This window comes from Cibotium barometz, chromosome 56 (assembly GCF_041138505.1).
Source record: "Cibotium barometz isolate CiBa-2024 chromosome 56, ASM4113850v1, whole genome shotgun sequence".
In the NCBI taxonomy this organism is placed as follows: Eukaryota; Viridiplantae; Streptophyta; class Polypodiopsida; order Cyatheales; family Cibotiaceae; genus Cibotium; species Cibotium barometz.
Window position 1 is genome coordinate 10,289,452 of NC_141101.1, and position 12,155 is coordinate 10,301,606.

Consider the following 12,155-nt stretch of genomic DNA (forward strand, 5'->3'; position numbering starts at 1 on the left):
TCATTTTTCTAAAAATTTTGCCATAGTTTTGCTATAGTTTTTGAGAATTCTCAAAATTCTACTTTTAAATAAATACCCATAATTATGAAATGTGGTGGGAATTCCTCTTTTAAACTAATTTTTTTTAATTATGTATACATAACATAATTATAAATATAATTATAAGCATCATTATAATTAAATCTCTTGATTAATCTTAAAAATATCCATTTATCATTCCTATATGAAAATACTTACAAAAATATTAGCATAACTCTTTTTCAATCTTAAAATGAATTAATATGATTTTTCTTAATCATAAACAAGTTTAAAAGAATTAATCATCATTTTTATCTAGATTAAAATCATAAAAATACTTAATCTTCTTCTCTAGCCTGTCAAGTCTAGAGTTTTGATTAAGATGATGAGATTAGCACTAAGATCCATCCAAAAAGATGATTAATCTTTCAAAAAGAGAGATTTACTAATCAAAAATATTAAAGTTAAGCATAAAAGATTAGCATTAATCCAATTAAACATTATGAATCACTAAAAAGCTTGATTTCAAGAAAAAACCATTGATTAAAAATCTTCCCAAGCATTAGAGAGGTTGGGAAGGAGATAACCATTGAGAAAGATAAAAAAAACACCATGGATTAAGGCTTACCCTTGGTTTTTGGCTTGATTCTTTTAAAAAGAAGTGAAGCCCACAAGGAAACTTGGCCACCAAGATGGGGAGGGTAATCTCCAAGGGAGGATAGATTTGTGAAGCTGCAAAGCTTCCCAAAGTAGAGGCAAAACAGAGGGATAATAAAATTACAATAAAATGAAGATAATACTGGCGTGTAAATACACAAAGATGAAAATACAAAGGAATGAGGGTCTATTTAAAGATGAGGGAGGCCACCGACCAAGTCCAACTGGGATCTAGGGGCTTCCAGCTTCAATTGGATCCATTTTGGACAAGTTTTGGACCAGTTTGTCTCACTTTTTGATCCAATTTGAAGGAGGAGAGAGGAGAGATAAAATATCCTAAATTTTTAAAATTAAAAATGAGAAGTAATCATTTGATTTAGGAACCTCCTTCATGAGCCCCCTCCCTCCTTACTAAGGTGTCAAAATTTATTTTTTTTACTAATAAATCTCATTTTTTTACTAATAAACCCAGTACTTGTTGGTCAACTCTTCATCTAATGTGAGCATATACTCTTTTTTGGGGGATTTTTTTAACTAATAAACCCAGTACTTGTTGGTAAACTCTTCATCTTATGTGAGCATTTACTCATTTTTGAGGGATTTTCTTTTATTCTTTGTATTTTTTTATTAAAACACTTGGATTAATCCTATTGGCCCTTTAGAACCTTATTTGGACCTTAATCAAAATTTTTTAAAAATATGGACCCTTAGGCTAAGGTCTCCAATACACATATTCAATTAATTTCTAATGCACATTGAAAAATTCTTTTTGAACTTCTGTTTCAGGGGAATTTATCTTAAATATAAGAAGAAACTTTGTATCCAAAAATATCTCAAAATTGAATTACCTCTCTCTAGAATATTTTCTCTCTCTAGGCCAAAAACAAAGGAAAATACTATTTTCTTGCATTCTGAAATAGGGGATGATTACAGGGAACTCAGAGGAGAGCTTATACATCTTATAGGGCTGAGGAGGAACCTTACATCCTCTCCCATTTGAAAGACGCGAGATGTTCTCATCTCGCAAAGTGGGGGTAGTCCTTTACCAATTCGTCTTCTTTCTCCCAAGTGGCGTCCTCTAAAGGATAGAACTTCCACTTGACCAGGACCTTGTTCCTGAGAGCCTTCTACAGAACATCGAGGATTTCTTCGGCTTGGAGTTCCATCTAGCCTTGAGTCTGAGAAGTCAACTGGTCATCATCCAACACATGACTCGGGATGGGTACATACTTTTTTAGTAAATTGACATGGACTACATTATGTACTTTGAGATGGGGAGATAGAAGAGGTTCATAAGCTAGATCTCCTACTTTCTTAGTGATGGCGTATGGCCCACCACAATATCTCGGAGATAGCTTTTTGTACTTCCCTAGAGATAAAGAACTTCTCTTGGGTCGTACACGAATGAAGACCATATCTGCTTCTTCAAACACTCTCTCCGTTCTTTTCTTGTCAACATACAGCTTTTGTATATCCTGGACAGCCTTAATATCTTTGTGGATTGCCTGCATTTGCTACTCCATGTCATCAAGCATCTGTCTGGACATCTCGACCCTGATTAATGGGTCATACCAAATTAATGGTGTGAGGCAATCTTGTTGGTATAGAGCTTTGAATGGGCTCATCCCAATACTTCGGTGATAAGAGGCACTGTAAGCAAATTCAACTAGATGCAACTTGCTTAACCACTTTTTGGGTTCTCTACCATAGCATGACCGAAGAATATCTTCAATTACTTGGTTTTCTCTTTCAGCCTGGCCATCTATCCTCACAGGATGATAAGCTGTACTGAGATCTAAGGAAGTTCCAACTACTTCGAAGAATGTAATCCAAAACCTTGATGTGAACTTAGAATCTCTATCACTCACTATTCGTTTGGGTAAGCCATGCAACCTGACTATGTAACTTGCTTAACCACTTTTTGGGTTCTCTGCCCCACACCATGACCGAAGAATATCTTCAATTACTTGGTTTTCTCTTTCAGCCTGGCCATCTGTCTCAGGATGATAAGCTGTACTAAGATCTAAGAAGGTTCCAACTGCTTCAAAGAATGTAATCCAAAACCTTGATGTGAACTTAGAATCTCTGTCACTCACTATTCTTTTGGGTAAGCCATGCAACCTGAAAATCTCCTTGAGAAAGACTCTTGCAATATCCACTGCAGTGTAGGTTTCTTTAACTTGAATCAGATGGGCAACCTTGGTTAATCTGTCAACTACCACAAAAATGGAGTTGTAACCTAATTGCACTGACGATATTCCCACTTCATTTGTGGAATGTCCAAGGGATACACCTTTCCTGGCATCTTAACCCTTTCTACCTTGGCTCTTTGACATGTTAAGCACTTACGTACATGATTGAGTCCATCCTTTTGAGTCATGGCTAGAAGAAGCTCTTCTTTATAGACATGTAGGTCTTTATGAACCCTGGATGTCTAGCTATCGGGCTATCACGGGCTTCCCTAGGAATTTTTCCCTTTGTTTTGTCTCATCATCATTAGGAATGCAGAGCCGATTATTGTAATACATGCATCCTTCGTCCAATTTGTACCCAAGAACTCGACTCATTTCCTGAGGAGTCTTGCTTTCCTGCATCAGTAGGGTAGCAATGTGGGCAAAGAATCCGTCCTGCATGATCTTCTCTTTTGCTTCACTGTTCAATGGATTTGCCACCACCAATGTTATTGCAAGTAAGGAGGCTTTCCAATTGAGCGCATCGGCTACCACATTTTCTTTCCCTGGTCGGTACTTTATCTCAAAGTCAAATTCCTATAGGGTCTACATCCACCTTCTTTGACGCATGTTGAGATCCCTTTGGGTGAAGATCCACTTCAAACTTTGATGATCTATCATTAAGGTGAATCTTTGTCCCAAGAGATAATGTCTCCATAACTTTAGAGCATAAACTACTGAGAGTAACTCTAAGTCGTGGATAGCATAATTTCTCTCATGCATTCTGAGTTTTCTGGATTCATAGGCTACTGCATTACCTTCCTGGCAGCATAATTGCACCTCCTAGGGCAAAACCACTAGCGTCTATCACTACCTCAAAGGGTAAGGAAAAATCTGACAATTTTAGGACAGGGTTGGTTACTAAAGTTGTCTTCAGCTTATCAAAAGCACTCTGACACATAGCGGTTCAATGAAATAGGGTGCTCTTCTTGAGAAGGTTAGTCAAAGGGGATGCTATTGTCTTCTTTCACTATTTTGGGCTCTGAACAATCCACGATTGCTTGGATTTTAGTAGGGTCAGGAGAAATCCCATCTTTAGATACTATAAACCCCAAGTATTCGACATGGTCAGCAGCAGAGAAAGTGCACTTTCTCTTCTTTGCAAAGAAGTGGTGCTTCCTTAGGATCTCCAGGACTCTGTGCACATGATCTTTATGATTTTCTGCATTCTTGGGGTAGACCAGGATATCATTGAAAAAGACAAGAACAAATTCATCCAAGTATTCTTTGAGAATGTCCTGCATGAGGCGATTAAACGTTGCTGTGGGGAATTTGTCAATCCAAATGGCATGACTGTAAATTCATAATGCCCATATTGAGCATTGAAGGCTATCTTTGGGATATCTTGGTCCTTAATTCTTATCTGGTAATATCCAGATTTGAGATCTATCTTTGTGAACATTTGGGTTTCACTTAACCGATCCAAGTGTTCATCAATCCTAGGGATAGAATATTTATTTTTGATTGTTGACTGATTTAATCCTCTATAATCAATACAGAGTCTTAACGTTCCATCTTGCTTTTTCTGAAAGAGAACAGGCACACCCCAGCGTGAAACACTAGGTCTTACAAATCCTTGCTCTAGCAGTTGTCTTAACTGCTCCTTAAGTTCTATGGCTTCAAGAACGGGCACACCCCAAGGTGAAACACTGGGTCTTACAAATCCTTGCTCTAGCAGTTGTCTTAACTACTCCTTAAGTTCTATGGCTTTAAGAACTGGCATTTTGTATGCATGCTAGGCTACTGGTGGCTGAGCTCCGAGGGTTAGCTCTATCTCATGATCGACTTCACGAGTCAGAGGTATCTCAGTCAGCTCTTCTGGAAATACATCAGCGTACTCACTTAGCCATTCTAGTTCTGTAGCCTTGCATTTTCTGTACTGGATTCATTTTAATGGCAGACAGTTTTCCTCTTTCTGAGTCGAGCAATTTAGAAGCTTTGACTAATTGCAAAACTGGGGATCCAAAAATTTTAGTTGCTTAGACTTGATTCCCGTGCAGGTCGAGGAAAGAAATGGTTTCATTGTGATAGTGAATGTCAGCTTGATTCTTATGGAGCCAATCCATTCTAAGGATTCTATCATAGATTCTCAAGGATAAGACTCTGAACTTGTTGTCTGTTGCATTTCCATCTAGATCAAACTGAATGTAGTCTGTCTCATGGTGTGCAAAAAGAATCTTCCCACTGGCCAATTCTACTTGCATAGGTTTCCCTGTTTTCTGATCTAGGACTAACTTACGCAAGCATCCAAGGGAAATAAATAAATGTGTACTGCCTAAATCAATCAAAAGCTTAAAGCGCTTACCCTTGTATTCTTCTGGAGTTTCAAGGACTGAGAACTGACAGTTTTACCCTTGATGTTCAATGGCAGCATAAATCTGTCCTCTTTCTTCCTCGACTGCATCAGCTATTGTGACAACTCTAGCCCGTTGCTGTCTGGGGTGGGACTCTCTCTCGCTGGCTTCCCCATTTCTGAGAGGGGGTTCTGAGACTGCTTTGCATTGAAGCTATAGGCTGAGTTGGCACTCTTCTGGGGTTGCCTTGATTTTGGCGAGGGGGACCTTGATTGGTTTGATATGGAGTCGATCTCTGCATTCTAGGACCTTGTCTTCCTTGGCCCATTGACATAGAAGGAGTTGGGAAATCCTTGAGCTGGTGCCCAAAACCTTGATAGCCGAAACATCTGTTTTCACTTCAAAACTCTTCCTTCTGCATCCTAGAAAGAGCCAGAGTGCTCCGAGGAAAAGGTCTTCCTTCAATTCTGAAACTTCCCGTCTCTCGTGGTTCTCATTGGGACCTTGGTGTCTTTTAGGAGGCGGAAGGTTGGGAGCACTTCCCGGGGTTTGGAACCTTTTGAAGGATGAGGGAGCTGGCTTTGGCGGGACCTTAACAACAAAGGCCTTGGCAAAGTCCTTTGCCATCCCCACTGCTTCAGTCACCACATTGAAACTAGTTTAGCATTCTTTACGAGGGTATCCGAAGGTTCGTTCATTCCTTGATGAACCTAGTCATCAGCTGTTCCTCATCCACCAGTGGTGGCGATGAGTATTTGAGGAGAAGAGAGAATGCATGGTGGTATTCCTTCGTGGTACAGCTTCCCTGGGTTAGCTCCAAGAACTTGTTCCTCTTAGTTTCTAGGAAGCCGAGAGGACAGAATCTCTTCCGGAGGTATGCCTTGAGATTGTCCCCCGTCTAGGTTTTCTGATCCAGACGGTTTGTTTCACAGTTATTTCTCCATGCTACTCTGGATGTTTCTAGAATCTTTGGTTTGGCAAGAGCAATCTTACTTTTCTCATTGTATCCAATGACATCCAGGACTAACTTACGCAAGCATCCAGGGGGAAAAAAAATATGTACTATCAATCAAAAGCTTAAAGCACTTACCCTTGAATTCAGATGGAGTCTGAAGGACTAAGAACTGATGATTTTGCCCTTCAGATGAAGTTTGAAGGAGTAAAAACTGATGATTTTGCCCTTCATGTTTTGTGGCGGCATAAATCTATCCTCTTTCTTCCTCCATCGCATCAGCTATTGTGTGATAGCTTTGGCTGCTGCTACTACATCAGCTATTGTGTGACAACTCTGGCTGCTACTGTTTGGGGTGGGACTCTCTCTCGCTGGATTCCCCAATTCTAAGATTGGGCGCTGAGACTAATTTGCATTGAAGTTGCAGGCTGAGCTGGCACTCTTCTGGGGTTGCCCTAATTTTGACGAGGGGGACCTTGATTGGTTTGCTATGAAGGAGTTGGTCTCTGCATTCTAGGACCTTGGCTTCCTTGGCCCATTGACATAGAAGGAGTTGGGCAATCCTTGAGCTGTAGCCCAAAACCTTGACAGTCGAAACACCTGTTTTCACTTCGAAGCCCTTCCTTTTGCATCGTGGAAAGAGCCGAAGTTCCTAAAAAAGAGCTCCAAGGAAAAGGTCTTCCTTCATTTCTAAAAATTCTCATCGCCTGGTTCTGATTGGGACCTTGGTGTCTTTTAGGAGACGGAAGGTTGGAAGTACTTCCGGAGGTTTGGAACATTTTAAAGGATGAGGGAGTTGGCTTTGATAGGGCCTTAACAACAAAGGCCTTGGCGAAGTCCTTTGCCATCCGCACTGCTTCAGCCACCATTGAAACTAGCTTAGCATTCTTTACCAAGATATCCAAAGGTTTGTTCATTTCCCCTCGAATGATCCTGGCCATCGGTTGTTCCTCATCGAGTGGTGGTGGAGTATTTGAGGAGAAATGCGAATGCCTGGTGGTATTCCTCCGTGTGGTACGACTTCCCTAGGTTAGCTCCAGGAACTCATTCATCTTAGTTTCCCCCCAGGAAGCCACGAGGAGGACAAAATCTCTTCTAGAGGTATACCTTGAGATCGTCCCATGTCTGGGTTTTTCGATCCAGACGGTTTGTTTCACAATGATTTCTCCATGCTACTCTAGCTGTTTCTACAATCTTTAGACTGGCAAGAGCAATCTTACTTTTCTCATTGTATCTAGTGACATCGAAGTATTCTTCCATGGCTTTGATCCACTTTTCCAAAGCCTCGCCTAAGTTTTTCCCTTCACCCTTAAAGGGACTTGGCTGAGATCTGTGAAGAGCTTTGTGAACATCGGGGTCAAACTCTTCCTCATCCGTGCATGAGAGGATCTGGCTATCTACCCACGATTGGTACGTCTCATGATTCTGCCAAAAAACGATACATTGTTAAATTTCTATTTGACTTTGTCTCGAGATCCTAAGACTTAAGAAGTTTAGAAATAATTACTTTAAACAAGGTAATAGTTCTTATACTAAAGATCTACGACATACATTCGAGAAAACAGATCTTATTTCTTTAAACTCGATATCTGATAGTCAAAATCACTTAGACAACTGGAAATTTTTCACAAAACATCTTTATTTACATAAGGTTTGCAATACATACATAGAGCAACATGGCTCTAGAAAATGAATGCCTTAATGTATACGCATGAGATGTCGATACTGGGCTATGGACATGCCGCAATACAATTGTTCCCTTACCGCTATTGGTGCTACAATCTTACTTCTCGGGATGAAATGGCTAAGAAGTCTGAAAAGATGACAAGAAACCCTAAAATCTCGAGGTGTGGGGTGATAAAGGATAACACCACGAACCACCTTTAACTTTAATAAGATCATGGCTAATGAGACGTTCTGTGTCAACATCTGGCGGCATTGGTCACAAGAGGCGTGGATATATTATGCTGCAACATAATAGAATTATAAATAATTCTATTCGTGAATAATGAAATTTTATAAAGATAATTCTTTTTCCAATGATCCATTTGCGAATATGCATACATCATTTTATTAAATTATTCTAAATTATTCTTTTCTCCAATTGAAAATCGGCATCAACATGCCCTAAATTTCTATGTAGAATTATGGTGAAAACTTCTCTTTTAATACCGAAATTAGTTTAGGAATTTTCCAAATTAAAGTACGATGAAAATTCCTCTAAAACAATATCCATGTATATGAATCTACCTACTTTGAATTATGACCAAATTTCCTCTTTTAATATTTAAAATGTTTGCACATAGAATATCGTGAAAATTCCTCTTTTTGTATCTAAATTTTTATGCATGTACATATGTAAAGATAAATATAAAAAATTCCTCTTTTCTCTATATAAACAATTATGCATAAATACTATAAAAGTTATTTTCATAAATGACAAAAACCATTCTTTTAGCATAAAATGTTTATGCCTAGAATACAATAAGAATTTCTCTTTTTGTATTAACAAAATTATGCATAAAATTAAATTCAGTTTTCTAAAAACCTTGCCATAATTTTGCTGCATTTTTTGAGAATTCTCAAAATTTTACTTTTTAATAAATACCCATAATTATGAAATATGGTGGGAATTCCTCTTTTAAACTAAAATTTTTTATTATGCGTACATAGCATAATTATAAACATAAATATAAGCATCATTAGAATTAAGCCTCTTGATTAATCTTAAAAATATCCATTTATCATTCCTATATGAAAATACTCACAAAAGTATTTGCATAACTCTTTTTCAATCTTAAAATGAATTAATATGATTTTTCTTAATCATAAACAAGTTTAAAAGAATTAATCATCATTTTTATCTAGATTAAAATCATAAAAATACTTAATCTTCTTCTCTAGCCTGTCAAGCCTAGAGTTTTGATTAAGATGATGAGATTAGCACTAAGATCTATCCTTCTAACAAGGATCCATCCAAAAAAATGATTAATCTTTCAAAAAGAGAGATTTACTTATCTCAAAAATATTAAAGTTAAGTATAAAAGATTAGCATTAATCCAATTAAACATTATGAATGACTAAAAAGCTTGATTTTAAGAAAAAACCATTGATTAAAAATCTTCCCAAGCATTAGAGAGGTTGGGAAGGAGATAACCATTGAGAAAGATAAAAAAAATACCATGGATTAAGGCTTACCCTTGGTTTTTGGCTTGATTCTTTTAAAAAGAAGTGAAGCCCACAAGGAAACTTGGCCACCAAGATGGGGAGGGTAATCTCCAAGGGAGGATAGATTTGTGAAGCTGCAAAGCTTCCCAAAGTAGAGGCAAAATAGAGGGATAATAAAATTACACTAAAATGAAGATAATACTGGCGTTTAAATACACAAAGATGAAAATACAAAGGAATAAGGATCTATTTAAAGATGAGAGAGGCCACCAACCAAGTCCAACTGGGATCTAGGGGCTTCCAGCTTCAATTGGATCCATTTTGGACAAGTTTTGGACCAGTTTGGCTCACTTTTTGATCCAATTTGAAGGAGGATAGAGGAGAGATAAAATATCCCAATTTTTTTGAATTAAAAATGAGAAGTAATCATTTGATTTAGGAACCTTCTTCATGAGCCCCCTCCCTCCTTACTAAGGTGTCAAAATTAAATTTTTTAACTAATAAACCTCATTTTTTAACTAATAAACCCAGTACTTGTTGGTCAACTCTTCATCTTATGTGAGCATTTACTCATTTTTGGGGGATTGTTTTTACTAATAAACCCAGTACTTGTTTGGTCAACTCTTCATCTTATGTGAGCATTTACTCATTTTTGGGGGATTTTCTTTTATCTTTGCATTTTTCTTATTGAAACACTTGGATTAATCCTATTGGCTCTTTAGAACCTTATTTGGACCTTAATCAAATTTTTTGAAAATATGGATCCTTAGTCTAACGTCTCCAATACACATATTCAAGTAATTTCTAATGCAGATTGGAAAATTCTTTTTGAGCTTCTGTTTCAGGGGAATTTATCTTAAATATAAGGAGAAACTTTGTATCCAAAAATATCTCAAAATTGAATTATCTCTCTCTAGAATATTTTCTCTCTCTAGGCCAAAAACAAAGGAAAATACTATTTTCTTGCATTCTGAAATAGGGGATGATTACAGGGAACTGAGAGGAGAGCTTATACATCTTATAGGGCTAAGGAGGAACCTTACATCCTCTCCCATTTGAAAAATGCGAGATGTTCTCATCTCGCAATGTGGGTGTAGTCCTTTACCAATTCGTCTTCTTTCTCCCAAGTGGCGTCCTCTAAAGGATATAACTTTCACTTGACCAAAAACTCTTTAAGGACCCTGTTCTTGTGAGAGCCTTCTACCGAACATCAAGGATTTCTTCGACTTGGAGTTCCATCTGGCCTTAAGTCTGAGAAGTAAACTGTTCATCATCCAGCACATGACTCGGGCTAGGTACATACTTTTTAAGTAAACTGACATGGACTACATTATGTACTTTGAGATGGGGAGGCAAAAGAGGTTCATAAGCTAGATCTCCTACTTTCTTAGTGATGGCGTATGGCCCACAGTATCTCGGAGATAGCTTTTTGTACTTCCCTAGAGATAAAGAAGACTCTTGGGTCGTACACGAATGAAGACCATATCTGCTTCTTCAAACACTCTCTCCGTTCTTTTCTTGTCAACATACAGCTTTTGTATGTCCTGGACAGCCTTACTATCTTTGCGGATTGCCTGCATTTGCTACTCCATGTCATCAAGCATCTGTCTGGACATCTTGACCCTAATCAATGGGTCATACCAAGTAAATGGTGTGAGGCAATCTTGTCCATACAGAGCTTTGAATGGGCTCATCCCGATACTTCGGTGATAAGAGGCATTGTAACCAAACTCAACTAGATGTAACTTGCTTAACCACTACCATTAGGTATGTGATACAGATCCCTATGACTTTAGATTGCAATTCGGAGATGGTTTGATACTCCAACCATTCCATACAGATTTGTTACCCTTGATTTAATGTAATTTCTGGTGATTTTATGCTGATAAATCTGTATGTAATGGTTTGATACTCCAACCATTCCATACAGATTTGTTACCCTTGGTTTAATGTAATTTCTGGTGATTTTATGCTGATAAATTTGTTGTAATCATCACCTGAACACCAGATTGAGTTGTAAAAGGGTAGACACTACCCTTGTGCGCTTTTGCCGCACAGGTCGTAGCTGGGGACTTGCCAGACACCGTATGCGAGCCACGAATGGCTGCAAGCATACAACCAGGGAAGGAAGCTCAAACAGAATGCAAAGGGTGTGTCACTCACCGCTCAACCGCCGCCTTGAAGGATTCCCACGTCGCAGCCGTGAAGGAGGAGCCGCCGTCGCCGCTCTACCGCCTCGCCGCCGCCGTGCCGCTACACAGTGCTGCTCGATCGCTCTCTCACTCTCTCTCTCTCTCTCTCTCTCTCTCTCACACACACACACACACACGCAGGAGAAGGAAACCAAGGAGATAAGGCAAGAGCACTCTTGTATTCACAACACATGAGAATGAGGATTTTAGGGTTACATTTGACTCTTATAGGTGACTTGGCCGTTCACACTTGGGCGCCCATACATGGCCGGCCGATCCTAACCCTTATCCTACTGATATTCAAGGTGCGCCTCTCATCGGCGATCACCCAATCCCTTCATCCTTAACATATGGTGCCGACAAGCCCGGCCCATGACTCAGAATATTTAAATTAATGACGTAAAACATAGTACGTCTCAATATCCGTCATAGGTTAACATGCCTCCCTTCCTGATGTAGATTCCGTCCTCGGAAGCTATGGTATGGTAAGCTCGAGAGGGTTATTGTGGTAGACCATCTGCAAAACAGGGAAGTAGAGTGAAAGTATGCTGGAATTCAAAAGATATAAAGTGTATAAATTCAAGCATGTTAGACCACGATGGAAGCTGCTATGAGAACTTAGTTTAAGGGTCACATGAATGAG